General features: G+C 42.0%; 1 protein-coding gene across 2 annotated transcripts in view; it reads right to left on the reverse strand.

The window, feature by feature from the left end:
- LOC135203167 (SIN3-HDAC complex-associated factor-like) overlaps positions 1 to 15,915 on the reverse strand; it is a 155,584-nt gene that overhangs the window by 96,203 nt on the left and 43,466 nt on the right. The window lies entirely within an intron of this gene.

Raw genomic sequence — 15,915 nt, forward strand, 5'->3', positions numbered from 1 at the left:
GTAAGTCTAATTCCCTTTGTTTTACGAAACACTAACTTCATACAAATAAATAAACTATTAATGATGTTAAATCAATCTTGGTTTCTGGGAAATTGTATGATTATAATATATATATATATATATATATATATATATTATATATATATATATAGTATATATATATATTATCCACTTTCTTAAGCTTGAGAATAACTCGGTATGTGCAAAACATACAAAGAATATTAATATTCACGTGATTACTTAAAGCATCCATCCTTAACCCCCTTTTTCACCAGAGTGTTTTTAAATGTTGATTTTTGCTGTTATCCAAACCCTTTTTGATTTACGGATCATTGTAATCCCGCCCAGTAACAGTTTCTTTCGCTACCGTTATTCATACCTAAACATTAATGGACAGTTATTTTTTTCCCGATATAATTCTAACCAACTCATCTCCGCCCTCGTCTCGAGTATACTTTCGTCTGAGATATGATCCACCAGTTGTGACTGAACAACGTGAGTCTAATACCTGTTGTGGACTTTGTTATTTACGTCTACAAAACTTGAAGGCCCCTATACACTGAACGGTTGTCTGAACGACTGTCTGAACGATTGTCGTTATCGACCCACACACACACACACACACACAAACTATTCATACAGTACGAACGATCTCTGCACTGATTTCAGTCTGAAAAAAGATTTTATCTCGAGAAGACATGACATCATCTCTTGAAGAGACGCGGGCAATACCGTTATATCGGCAGGCAAACTTATACAATGAACGACCTGTGTATGACAGACTTCAGTCGCATGGTCGTGACAGATTTCCTCTGAGATCGTTCAGACACGAAGCTCCGCCCACTTTTGCATTCAGACAAGCCCATACACAGTGTTTTTGCGAACGATACAGACAGTCGTTCAATGTATGGGGCCTTAAAACCACAAGATCCAAAAACGTATTGCAGGATTTGACGATGGATTCAAAGTACAGTAACACAACAAAAACTACAACTTGATCTGTTCAATGTGTATACAGCCATGTACCAAATTTATCCAACATTTTGTTAGGCAAAATTCTGATACCAAGATTCATCAAAGAGAAACTAGGGAGAGCAACTCCTGTGAAGCCCTTGAATCCCAAAATTTTTCATATTCACCTTTTCAGTCATATGCTAAATATCTGCTACATTAAAAGTGCACAAACAAGTCAATTTGGCAGTCAATAGTCATATCGATTGGGAAAAGAACTAAATGTACAAAAAAAAACTTTATGAGAGATGATAGGGATGAACAGTGTATAGTTATGAGAACCCATAGTGGCATATTGGACTTTTCTGGCTTTGTTGAATGGACCAGACTTATCACTAAGGCCACAGAAAAAAAAGTTATGCACTTGATCAAACAAATCATTCTACAATTTTATTGCTGATCAAAATGTGCCAACACCTGCATGGCACTAGACCAAAAACCAAAGGACCAACAATTTAGAAAGAACCTTTCCAAAAATACAATATACAATAACCCAGTCATAAATCCTAAAAAGAGATTAAGAAATGAAGTTATAAAACTTTCAACAAAATGTATGTATGTCTGTATGCACTATATGTATTATGTATAATATATATATACAGTGCATCCTCAACTTAACGTGGGGATACATTCCAGTGATTTCCGTTGAAGTTGGTTTTTCACCATTCATAGTGCTTTAACAGCGCCTTACAGCTTTTCGTCATTAACAGGGTTTTAACAGCAATTACGCGCCATACCTCGATGCTGCATCAAGTTATAGCGGCGTAAGTACCGTTAACGTATGCCTCTTCCCACTTAGTACCCTTAATGGGCTCCGTAAGATCGAATCGCCTTAAGTTGGTGGTGCCGTAAGTCAAGGATGGATGTACTGTATGCATTTAAAAATGAATTCTTGTCACACAGACATTTTACATATATTAAACATGGACAGTACATTAAGGACAAAAAGTATGTATTTAGTTAAAACTTCCATGAATTCTTATTCAACAGTTTCACAGTTGTGGGAATAAATGACTTTTCATGCATGATTGTTTGTTTGTTTGTTTGTTTGTATGGTGTTTTTACGTTGCATGGAACCAGTGGTTATTCAGCAACGGGCCCAACGACTTTACGTGACTTCTGAACCACATCGAGGGTGAACTTCTATCACCAGAAATATGATATTGTTTAAAACTACAATAAAGTTTTGTACATACTTACCTGGCAGATATATACTTAGCTATAGTCTCCGACGTTCCCGACAGAATTTCAAATCTCGCGGCACACGCGACAGGTAGGTCAGGTGGTCTACCTTACCCGCCGCTGGGTGGCGGATGTACGAACCACTCCCGTAAGCTTGTCACAGATTTTTCTCTTCCACCTGTCTCCACCTGAGGGGAGGCTGGGTGGGCCATTTAATCGTATATATCTGCCAGGTAAGTATGTACAAAACTTTATTGTAGTTTAACATATCATTTTTTGTACATGAACTTCCCCTGACAGATATACTTGAGCTGATTGGCACCCTTGTGGAGGGTAAGAGACAGCTCAATAATACAGGTAAGACGGGAAACAACTAATGTTGTAGGATATAAAAACCTTGGTTTTCTCACCTTTTCAGGATGAAGACTTCATAGATACTATCTCTGAGTCTGCATTTGCCTGGGAGAGCTACAGCTAGGACGTGACCTGATGCTGAAAAAGGACTCTCGGATCTACCACTGGGATATGTGATCCCCCTATTGTGGTAGAATCCAAGTCGGATGCTGTTAGAGGGTACCTTGTCCCGCTTACCTAACAGATCCTTACCACTACCTCTGCAAGGAGCCAAAACCCACCACGACCACCTAACCAAAATACAAAGGGTTAATATTACGACAAAAAGAGGTGCCTCCTGCAACCTCTTTCAGACAACCAAAAAACAACAATATAAAATATAGGGTAACATATAAAAAACACACAGGATAAGTTTCAGCTCCCTGCCCCAGCACCGAATCCGCCGATACGAAAGGACCCAAGGCGAAGCATTTATCATATGTGATTTTTACATCACGTAGGTAGTGGTTTGCGAAAACCGATTGGCATCTCCAAAAAGTCGCCTCCATCAAGTTCCGCACAGACATATTTTTTTCTGAATGCAAGCGAAGTTGCGATGGCTCTCACCTCGTGAGCTTTTCACTTTCAGTAGTCTAAACTGATCTTCCTACAGGCAAACATGTGCCTCTGTAATAAGGCTTCTCAGAAAAAAGGAAAGAGCATTCTTCGACATGGGCCGAGTGGGGTCCTTTACGGAGCACCAAAGTACATCTTGATTAGCCTTAAGTTGTTCCTTCCTCTTAAGGAAATACTTCATAATTCTCATAGGGCAAAGAGTTCTTTCAGGCTCTTCCCTACTTAGAAAAGATAAACTACGAACTTCAAAGCTCCTGGGCCAAGGGCGTGATGGGTTTTCATTCTTTGCAAGGAAACTTGGAAGAAACGAACACACCATAGAATCTTCCTTAAAACCTACATTGCCCTCAATAGCTTGGAGCTCACTCACTCTTTTAGCTGTAGCTAGGGCCAAAAGGAAGATAGCCTTCTTCGTCAAGTCCTTGAAAGAGGCTAAGCCAGGAGGTTCGAATCTAGACGATCCAAGGAATTGTAGGACTACGTCTAGATTCCAGTTCGGTACTACATGAGGACGCTTAATGGTTTCAAATGATCTAATAAGATCATGCAGGTCCTTATCATCGGATATATTTAAGCCTCTATGCCGAAATACCGCCGCCAACATACTGCGGTATCCCTTAATAGTTGACACAACCAGATGACATTCTTCTTTGAGGAAAATAAGGAAATCCGCAATTGGGTCACAGAGGTACTGAAGAGAAATCTTCTTCCTCTTGCACAACGTCTGAAGACATCCCACTTTGACTGGTATACACGCAAGGTGGAAGGTCTCCTCGCTCTTGCGATTGCTTTAGCAGCTGCTGCTGAAAAGCATTTCGCTCTGACCAAACTTTGGACAGTCTGAAACCAGTCAGACTGAGAGCGAGGGAGATTTTTGTGGTACCTGTCGAAGTGGGGTTGTCTGAGTAGATCGCTCCTTAGCGGGAGCGATCTTGGAAGGTCCACCAACCATTCCAGTACCTCTGTGAACCATTCTTGGGCCGGCCAAAAGGGAGCGATTAAGGTCATTCTCGTTGAATCGGACTCTACGAACTTCTTGATAGTTAGCCCCAGGATCTTGAAGGGGGGAAACGCGTAGACGTCAAGTCCGTTTTCCAGTTCTAGAAGAAGAGCATCTATTGCTACTGCCTCTGGATCCGATATCGGAGAGCAAGTAAGGATCCAGCCTCTTGTTCTTTGACGTGGCAAAGAGGTCTATGTGTGGCCTGCCCCATAACTTCCACAGGCTCTGGCATACATCCAGATGAAGGGTCCACTCTGTGGGAAGGACCTGATCTTTCCTGCTGAGGAGATCTGCTCTTACATTCCTTTCTCCCTGCACGAACTGGTGAGAAGCTTGATTCCTCTTTCTTCTGCCCACAGAAGAAGGTCTCTTGCTCGTCTCGTACAGGGAGAGAAGGAATGCGTCCCCCCTGTTTCCTGATGTATGCCAGAGCTGTAGTGTTGTCCGCGTTGACCTGCACTACCGATCTTCTGACTTTGGGCTCGAAGCCTTCAGAGCCAACCACACAGCCATCAACTCCTTTCTGTTGATGTGCCAGGCTAACTGGTCCCCAACCCAGGTACCTGACACTCGTTGGTTCCAGAGTTGCACCACCCACCCCATGTCCGACGCGTCGGAGAACAACACCAGGTTGGGGGTCTGTGATTGAAGAGACAGTCCCTTCGCAAAGAGGTTGGGATCTGTCCACCATAAGAGATGTTTCTTGATGTCCTGGGATAACGACAGGGGAGAACGTCAAATCCTGAGAACGACGACTCCAATTCCGATGAAGAAAGAATTGGAGCGGTCTCAGGTGCAACCTTCCTAGGGAAACGAATTGCTCCAGAGGGAGGTGAGTGTCCCCAGCAGACTCATCCACTCCCTCACTGTGCATACTTCTTTCCCTAAGAAGGTTGTTACTTACTCTCGAATCCTCGGGCTATCCTTTCCTGCGAGGGAAAAGCCCGAAAACTCAGAGAGTTCATCTTGTATCCCGAGATACACACACTCTTGCTCGGGAAATTAGTGATGACTTCTTGAAATTGACGAGAAGTCCCAAAGCCTTCGTCAATTCTAAAGTTACTTGTAAGTCCTTCAAACAACGATCTTCTGAATTGGCCCTTATTAGCCAATCGTCGAGGTACATGGATATCCTCACCCCTTTCAAATGAAGCCATTGAGCCACATTCCTCAAAATCCCCGTGAACACTTGAGGGGCCGTCGAGAGGCCGAAACACAGAGCCCTGAACTGAAAAATTTTCCCCCCCATCATCGAATCTGAGAAACTTCCTCGAGGAAGGATGGATCGGTACGTGGAAGGTAAGCGTCCTGAAAATCCAAGGAAACCATCCAGTCCCCTGGACGAAGCGCTGCCAGCACTGATGAAGGCGTTTCCATCGTGAACTTCTTCTTTTCTACGAAGAAGTTCAGGGCGCTTACATCCAACACCGGTCTCCATCCCCCTGATGAAACTTCGGAACTAGGAAAAGGCGGTTGTAGAAGCCCGATGAATGATGGCGGTCTGTCACTAGTTCGATAGCCCCCTTCTCCAGCATCTGATCTACTGCTAGATGGAGAGCTTGATTCATGATGGGGTCTCTGTACCTGGCCGTCAGTTCCCTTGGGATGGTCGTCAAGGGAGGTCTTTCGACGAAAGGGATGAGGTAACCTCTCCTCAAAATAGAAAGGGTCCAAGGATCCGCCCCTTTTTGGGCCCAGACTTCTGCAAACTCTAAGAGTCTGGCGCCCACCGTTGTTGAAGGACTTGCAAGTTATTTGGGGGCTTTAACAGACTTGGCGAAAGTCTTACCCCTTCTTGAAGGTCTACGACCTCTAAACGTAGAGGTTCTTGATGAAGATGCCCCTCGAAAGGGTTCTCGAACACTTGCCTTTTCCTTCTTAGCCTTGGTAGGGAAGGAAGGGCGAGGTTTTCTTGCCGACTGTGCCAAAAGGTCCTGGGTGGCTTTGGCCGAAAGTGACCTCGAAATGTCCTGCACTCGATGTTTCGGGAACAACTGAGTAGACAGAGGAGCAAACAGCAAAGAAGACCTCTGAGCATGGGAGACCGACTTCGTTAAGAAGGAACAGTAAACCGACCTCTTCTTCACGATGCCGGCCCCATAAAGGGAGGCGATTTCACTCGCTCCGTCTCTTACTGACTTGTCCATACAAGACAAAACACACATAAGATCATCTGGTGAAATTGACTCTGGCACTTCAATTTTCTTTGGCTAGGACTCCCAACGACCAATCAAGGAAGTTAAATACTTTCTAACTCCGCACTCTAAACATACCTTTGAGCAAATGATCCAATTCGTTCATTGCCCAAGTCGTCTTAGCAGAGTTAAGGGCAGTTCTCCTTGTCGAATCTACCAGTGCCGAAAAATCCGAATCAGCCGAAGACGGTAGACCCAATCCTAAGGGCTCTCCTGTTTCGTACCAGAAACCAGCGCGTCCTGATAACTTCGAAGGAGGAAAAGCGAACATCGTTTTCCCCGCTTCTTCTTTGGAAGCCATCCAGGAACCAAAACTCCTCAGTGCCTTCTTCATAGAAAGAGTTGGCTTCATCCTCACACAAGAAGAACTCTTCGCTGTCTTCGCCGTTGAAAAAAGCGAGTGAGGAGAAGGAGGAGCCGTAGGCGTAAGGGAATCCCCAAAAACTTGTAAAAGTAGCTCTGTAAGCTTCTTGTAAGAAGAGACAGCAACAGAAGTGTTCGGTTCCTCATCCGAACCTTCTAGGACGTCTTGTCGAGGCGAGCGCGGAAGATCCTTAGGTGACGAAGGGATCCTAGCAGGAGTTGAGCGAGAGGTTGGAGAACGCCCTCTCTTAGAAGAGTTCACATCCACTGGAGAACGATGAGAAGATCTGGGAAGTTATACGATGAGACTCCCTCTTCGAGGTATACGGAATCTCAGCCGAAGGAGAGGTAGGGCTCCTACTCCGAGAATTCTCGGAAACATCCGCAGGGCGCTTACGAGGAGGCGAGCGCCTACTATACTCTATGCACCTATCCTGGGGCGAGCGGCTGCCAGGAGAAGAGCGCCTATCGAGAGCAGAGCGCTTGCGCGGCTCTCCATACCTGTCCAGTTGCGTACGATCAACGGAAGTTCGACTGGAAGGCGAAATGCGCCTACTAGGAGAAGGCTGCTTGCGAGACTCTTGACGTCTAACAAGAGGGTAACATTCAGGAGAAGGGCGCTTCAAACTAACGAGCTGCCTACTTGGAGAAGGGCGCTTCCGGGATTCCTGGTGCCTACCAAGAGACAAACGGTCAGGAGAAGTGCGCCTAGAAGCGGGAGAGCGCTACACGGAGAAGGGCGCATGAAAGACTCTTGTTGTCTGCCCTTAGGAGAATAATCAGGAGTATGACGCCTTAAAAGAGACGAGCGCCTACTAGGAGAGCTATGTGCAGTAGGCTCTTGGCGCCTACTTGCGGGGAGCGGCTAACAGTAGGCCGTCTATCATGCACAGACTCCTACCAGACTCTAGATGCCTGTCAGGAGAGAAGTCACGATCCGATACTCGAGGAGAGTGACATCTGGAAGAAGAACGCCTACTTGTATAAGGGCGCCTTCTATAATCTTGAGGCTGCTGAGGAGAAGTCTCACGCGAGGGAGTTGAAGAAATCGCGTGATGAGCAGGTGCAGTGCGCTTACCGGAAGCGGGAATCCAATCTGGAGAAAAAACTTCTTTCTCCATAGAGCGTCCTACCGATGTTTGGCGCCTTGAAATTGAAAGAGAGCCAGGCGAGCGAGGGCGCTCACGCGAGTGAGGGCGCTCCCGCGAGCGAGGGGGGCGCTCACGCGAGCCCCCACCTTCATACGAAACCTCCCCATATGAAGGAGAACGATCCTCTGAAGAGCGGCGCCTAGATCTCTTGATCGGAAGAGAAACGTCCTTCTTCCTACGTGATCTAACTGCTAGAGAGTCTGCTAGCGCCGTGATCTGAGCTTGAAGTCCCGCGAGTACTCTCGTAGGAGAATCTTCTAATTCTTCCTCGGAAGCAGGCGCCGAGCGCGAGAAGAAGAACGATCACAGGATTTCTTGTGTTTCTTCGCCTCCACCGACGATTCTTCCGGGAAAACCTCCGGAACTAGAAGCCAAAGAACTGCAGGAGCCTTCCAAGCCCTCTTCAACGGGCGCGACGCATCCGGGGAGTTCCAACCTCTCTTCGGAGAGGGAGACGACGAAGAGGAGAAGCATTGGGCGGTAGGAGCTCCTTCTTGTAGCGATCCGAGGCAGCCTGGGAGCGTACTTCAGGATCTGCCGAGGGGACGCCTGACCGGTGGGGGCTCTCCCTAGCCCTCCTGCGGCTTTCGACTTTCCTACTCCACTGGAACTGGGAGTCTGGAAGAGGTCTAGGCCTAGAGGCACTAAGGAGCCGGTCAGACGCACCCTCCACAACACTGGGGACACTGCACTGATCACTAACACTCTCCTTACCTTCCAACTGACGAATCTTCTGATCCACAGAACGATTCTTGGCTTTCAGAGCTGCCGCCTCCGAAGGCGAATCTCCGGCTTCGGTGCGGGGAGCCGGGGCTGCAACTTGGGAAGAAGGTTCTAATTCTACGTTAGTACTATTAGGATCCACATCCAACTCACTCATTCTAGATCTGCTAGAACTTCTAGAGGAAGCCTTACGCACTCTATCACGTTCCAACTTCCTAACATAAGAAGAGAGAGCCTTATATTCTTCTTCATTCAATCCCTTACATTCACTACAAGGGTTAGCAAACGCACAATCATTCCCCCTGCATTTCATGCAAACCGTGTGGGGGTCTACCGAAGCTTTCGGCAACCTCACCTTACATCCTTCATTCACGCAAACCCTAAACAACACCGAAGTTTTAACTACCGATTCTAGATCAGACATCGTTAAAGAAAATCAAACTCAAAATCAAACCGGTCCACAATCAGCGTATGCCAAGCCAAACAAAGCGAATACGTCACCAAAAGAAGTCCAAATTAACTCCAGGCAAGCGAGAATCGAAAAACTATCGAGAGGAACCGACAACAGTTGTTATCGTTCCCGCGACAAAGAAAAATCTGACAAGCTTACGGGAGTGGTTACGCTACATCCCGCCACCCAGCCCGGGCCAGGATAAGCGGTAGAACCACCTGACCTACCTGTCGCGTGTGCAGCGAGATTTGAAAGTTCTGTCGGGAACGTCGGAGACTATAGCTAAGTATATATCTGTCAGGGAAGTTCATGTACAAAAACACATCTCTCACTCCTCAATGGAATGGCCGAGAATCGAACCCGTGACCACCGAGGTGAGAAGGAAACACCAAACCAACCACGCCACTGAGGCGCTTCATGCATGATTGTAATGGACAGTATGACAATGAGGAATTTACACAGAATATGAATGATCACATCCTGCAAAGCAAGTAACGCACACTATAGATCCAGGTGTGGGGATTGTAGAGGACAGAAATTCACTTGTGAAAGTGTTTATGGAAAAGCGACAAAATCCAGGTACCTTCCCAAAGACGATCAAAATCCCAATTATTACTAAACTGAAAGGGCCTTTGGACAAAAGGGTAGCTTTTGATAACCATGGAAAACAATATTTCTAAAATGGTTGCACAAGATCAATAACATAAAGGCACTAATGCCATCAATTCTGTAATTTCATTCTGAGTATGGCGCTCAACTTCACATACTATAATATAAATCTAAATAAGCAACAACAAAAATGCATCATCAATTAGTATAAGAAAAATAAAGGAATGAAGCAAGGTACAATCTAAGGAGAAAAAAGTTTTAATTATACTTACCTAGTAATTATAAAGCTGCAAGTGAAACTCTTAGCTATATAATTACTTACTGGGTAAGTCCCATAATTAAAAAACCTTTTTTTATCTGGAATTTATTCCTTAATGTTTCATTCCCCAACTCAATATATTATGGTTCATAAATTTTGGGGCATTTTTAGGGAGCTGAAAACTACAGCAAGAGACCCATCATCTACATACTAACATTTTACTGTAAGGGTCAACATGCATACCACCTTCAATGACTAAGTAATGAAGGTCCCAAACCACTGTGGACCACCCAACAAGATTCAAGTTTCAAAACAATACCATCAACACTACTAAGGAGCCTTCATAAATGGCACCTGTAACTGGAGCAATTTCCCAAAGTTCTCTGAGAGGGCCTAGACAGGATACACTATATGTGCTCAAAGCCTTGACATAAGTCCCCTTCCTCCCGAACATCTTGAACAGTAAACAAACCACATTCTTAGAAGTAGCTGTAGTATTTCACACACTTTCCACAATGTGCAGATCATCAGAAGTGTCCTCTTCTCATTACTCTTCCAAGTCCTTGACCATGAAGAAAAACTAACTAGTGCATCTTCTGATCTCATACTACTAAAACTTCAATGACCCAAATACAATATGTAAGTGGAACTTGTCCCCATGCCATCACTTTTATTTTCGATATAGCCCTGTCCAATAACATGTGCGCTTTGCCAATATATTGATCTCGTCACATATATGGCTTCTTTGTCTTCCCAGTAAATTTTCACTCTATGAGCTGAGAAAACAACCATACTACTATTTTTATTCATATATAACTTTGTATTATCACTAGTTCATTACAATGTTTTTTTCCCCTGAAACTTATAATAGCTCATTTTACAATACATAATAAGGAGTACAACTGCGTCAGAGGTTCATTCAAGTACACTTATAATCCATAAATAATGCAGAAATAGACCATAGACGTAAAAATCTTACAAAAATGAGGGGAAAAAAAAAAAACCTTGAGAGAATGATGGTTTAAACACTTCTAACCAGAAATAATACACAATCTAGTCAACTTTTTAACATTCTCTGAAGCCAAACAGTGACATCATGTTGTACCTAGACCAACATTCCTGCACCGCAAGGCTCTACTTTTTTCCAATACTCTAATAGTACCAGCATGTGAGTGTCTGCCTTTGAGTCTTTCACCATAAAATAGGCTGCTAAATCAAAAATATTTACTTGACCACATCCTACAAATTTCTAGTACAATTCCAATTCAAGTAACAAACTGAACTTTATGATTTAAGAATACTTTTTCAGTTTTTCAAATTATCTAATCATGAAAAACAGTTCACTGACCCCCTTTCATTCTTTTCTTACATAGGCTCAACTTTGTCAGTAAACTAATCTCAGTTTATCTATCCATTAAAGAAAAATACACAACAGTCAAATAGTTTTCCAGTGGTGAAAATTTTTAGGAAGCATAGCCAGCATACAAAAAGAATAAACTATGTACAAACAAATCTTAATAAACTAATTAACTAACTGCATAAATTGTAAGTGGTTCCCTGTAACTAGTGTCATCGCCAAAATTAAAACCTCAAAAGCACTGACAATCAAAATAATCCTTTAAATTTTCAATCTTTAATCAGTTAACACACATATTAGGTTATTTCAAAAGTGGTAACTTATCTGATAAGATAATCTAGTCAATAAACATAAAAAAACCATGACAAAAACAAATCAAATTGGTATCCTGATGTTATCTAAAAAATGTCAGATTCCTTATCATTTGTTAGCATTACATAATAGTGTGAAAGCGCAGAAGATCAATTTTAGTTTAACTTCTGTACACTACACAATACCAAGCTAGACAATTTTCACATAGAAATATATTTGGGACTTTAAAAAGTCCCATTCACAATGGATTTGGGAATCTAAGTTTGAAAATTCAATACAATAGTTTGCACTACATTTGCAATTAATGCTACCAAGGACACACATTCTGTGCAGCATGACTCAAGAGTTTGTACCCAAATTTCAAGTTTCCATTTGTGAACACAAGTCGGTAAACCTGATTAACTGGGAACCGAGAGTAAGAGAGATAATAGCTTTATTACGATATGCACTTTTGGTAGGCTAACTTTACCTTGATAAATGATAATACATAATTGCAATTACTGACTACAGCATTCCCAAAGTGGAAACGGATATAAAAGGATGGGGATGGCACATACCAATACAAAAACTTCGTAGGATACATTCTGCAGAAAGTGATTATTATTCTGTTCAGGTGACAAGTCAACTTCAAATAGTTATCTGCATGTAATTTATCTCTGTTGCTTGCATTACTTCTAAAATGGAACTTTTTTTTGGTGAACATTCAATTGACATTTTTTGAACCTCAGATTTCATCCTCCTAGAAACAAGCTGATGAGCCACAGATGTGAGAACAGACACACTGTTCATTTTCATACAGACACAAAACAAAACCACTAAGACACAGAACATGTTCACAGATAATAGGGTGAAAGAGAGTAAGTAAGAAAATTCCTGCAATATCAAGGAAAATCATTCCATCTCACACCACTATAACAATCTTCTTAAAAAGTAATATTGTTATTTTAAAGAAGGACTACCATGACCCCATCCAATTAAGCCCACATACTATACCTACATTGAACAACTACTCTGCCACAGTCACCACAGAAGAATTTTCTTGCAAGTATTAAAAAAAAAAAAAAAGACAATGCTATGGGACTAATTAATTTACATAGTCTAGAAAACAAATGAGCATATTGGTATACTTCCTAATGTGGAAATCAGCCATTCAATTGGGGCTGTGTGAGGCCATGTAATTATATATCTATATATATATATATATATATATATATATATATATATATTATATATATATAGAGAGAGAGAGAGAGAGAGAGAGAAAAGAGAGACGAGAGAGAGAGAGAGAGAGAGAGATTACAAAGCCAATCACTGAACCTAAAACTATTCATAAAAAAAGGAGTAAAACATAATGGTGAAAAGACAAATACAGACATATAATAATTTTAATAGAAAAAAATGGAGCAAAACTAATATTTTCCCATTGTTTAATGTACAACTACAGCGCTGAATAAGAATACATGAACATATACACGATGATGGCAATATTGTATATTACTTGATAATTAATTGAAGCAACAAAACCCTAAGGAAAAGCAACATTGATAATATAGCAAAGAATCATTACATGGTCTTTTAATTAAAAGCATTTGCGTATTAGTAATTGTTTACTAATAGTACCGGCCATAAAGTTAACCGTTTACGCTACAACAACGATTCATTAAAAACTGACGACAACGTATACCTCATACCGGAAGGAAATGATGGACGCTAGCAACGGCCATCTACCGAAAATACGTTTTTCAAATGACAAAGTGAGTTTAAGTGACTCATATCTACTTATAAAACGCATACGAATATTGCTATATTTTCCCCCCTACTTGTAATGACGAATTACACGTTATTTTTTCAGCCGTTTGGTAAATGTGCGTCCCCGAGAACTCTCTCTTGTACGCGCTAATAACGGACAGACTTTTGAGAAAATTAACACGCTATCGTTACAATCCACGCTGATTTCGACGAGAATAATTCAAAGATAAGTCTTTCCATGTCTACGCCGTATCTTTACTGACAAGAATTATCGACGCACAATTCTCAAGGCTGGTCGATTTTACGTTGTTAAATATACGAATAACAAGAAGCAACGCAAGCTACTTGGGTTACGACTAGCATTACTGTTATTCAAAACGAACAGCTCAAATGCCCCTTTCAGAGAGAACGCCTCAGAAATGACTCCTTGAATTTAAATTTCGATACATCCGTCCAACTTCCGACTACGTATATACTCGGAATGATTCATATCTCGTTTCCGGTACCCGGATTCCTCCTTCAAGCATACTTCAAAATATCGATGGCGAGTTGATTAAATATACGTACAGAAGCCCAAGTTACACGTTCATGAACGATGACGAATTTGTGATAATTTCGTCCTCTAACCCACGCTCTTCTTATTTCCTGGAAAGTTAGCAACTAAGTTTAAAATTACCGTTAGTTTTAGTCTTTGGCGTTCTGAAAAGATATCTATTGTGCCGGCTTTGTCTGTCCGCCCTCAGATCTTAAAAACTACCAAGGCTAGAGGGCTGCAAATTGGTATGCTGATCACCCACCCTCCAGCCATCCAACATACCAAATTGCAACCCGCTAACCTCAGTAGTTTTTTTATTTTATTTAAAGGCTAGAGCTAGCCATAATCGTGCGTTTGGCAACGATATGGGCCAGGCCACCACCGACAGCGGTTAAAGTTTCATGAACCGTACCTCATACAGCATTATAACGTGACCACCGAAAAGAGAGATCATTTACGGTGGTCCTGATGATGTACAGAAAACTCGACTGAGCCGAAGAAACTTCGGGGAAATTTTTGCTCGTTTTTATTGACGTAAAGTCCCTTCACTCATTATGCCTAGTGCATCCATTCTAATTATAAACAAAAAGCTGATCGAAGAACAGTACCTCGTAGGTCGGTACGTATGACAGAGGTAAACAATTTCTAATCAGGTTTATATTTGCTCCTCGTAATATAAATATTTCCAATGCATAGACAGTGATATAGTTCATTCGCATAAAATCAACATAAACTGTAACGTTCAGGGCGTACCAAGAACACAAACAAGCGATCCCCTAGTACTGCTAAACAATCTTCGACATCTAAATGAGTGGAAGAAAAGACTAATCCTTTACGATCATAGACTAATAAGTAAGAAAACAAAAAAAATTAAAATTACACATATATATATATACACATACATACATACATAAACATACGTACTATAACTGAATCATGAAAGTTTGGTAAAATTATAATTATATATACACATACAAACGTACATATATTAACATTTGTATAACTAAATCACGAAAGTTTGGAACGTGATAAATGCATAAATAAAAGTAAAAGCCACAAAGGAAAGCAGCTACTACAGTGTTTCACTTTCCTTCGTGGCTTTTACCTTTATATATACATTTATACTATATATCTGAATATAGAATTTAAGCCCTCGACCAAGCGCTGGGATCTATGAGGTCATTCAACACTGGAAGGGAACCTGACAGCAAGAAGGTTTGAAAGGCGTTGCAGGAGGATAACCTCACAGATACACTTTGAAACAATTGTTATGAGAGGTTGGAAAGTCATATATAGAAGAGACTATGAACGGAGGTACAGTAAAAGAAATGGAAGGGGGGTTGTAGCTAGGGGCCTAGGGCAAGCTACTAAGACCCTCAAGTAATGCCTACAATGCTGAGCGTGAGGTGCACTGAAGGACTAGCCTCCCTCCCCCCCACCCCCGGCGAGGATTTAAACATGACAATGTTGTTGAAGAAAGGAAATGTTTCCTGTAAAGAAAATCTCTCAAATATGTACCCTTGCGCGTGTGCGTGCGAGCAAAACGTACCTAGTACTACTTCCTGCTCCAGTTAAAATAGACAATGTTTTTCTCAAAGTTTTATACATGATTACTAGGGTCCCCCGCCATTTGCTATCTTCGACCAGACTGATGAAAGTGAGATAGTACATACTTGCGAAAAACGTGTCCTGTACCGTCCTTGGATGGTCATGTTATGTTTCCTCACACTCTAAAGCATATAAAACTATGCTTTACTATGTTTAAATATTTTGTAAGAGTAAGAATACGATAAAGAATGCGCATACACTGCGCAAAAAATTCTAGGGAAGTTTACCGTAAAAAAAAGCGTTAGAAAGAAAACGTTGTGCAGAGCTTAATGGAAAGTATAACTCCATTTCAGGAAAATAGAAGACCCAATCTTCAATTTGATACCACATTCGACTTTTATACCTCCAGCAGGGGTTATCTTCGTTTTTTTACGCTTCTTTCCGGCTGTCATGCGCAGCACTACTTGAGTTTTGTCCAAGGACGAAAACGGGACACGT

The sequence above is a fragment of the Macrobrachium nipponense genome, chromosome 33, assembly GCF_015104395.2.
Source record: "Macrobrachium nipponense isolate FS-2020 chromosome 33, ASM1510439v2, whole genome shotgun sequence".
NCBI classification, from domain to species: Eukaryota; Metazoa; Arthropoda; class Malacostraca; order Decapoda; family Palaemonidae; genus Macrobrachium; species Macrobrachium nipponense.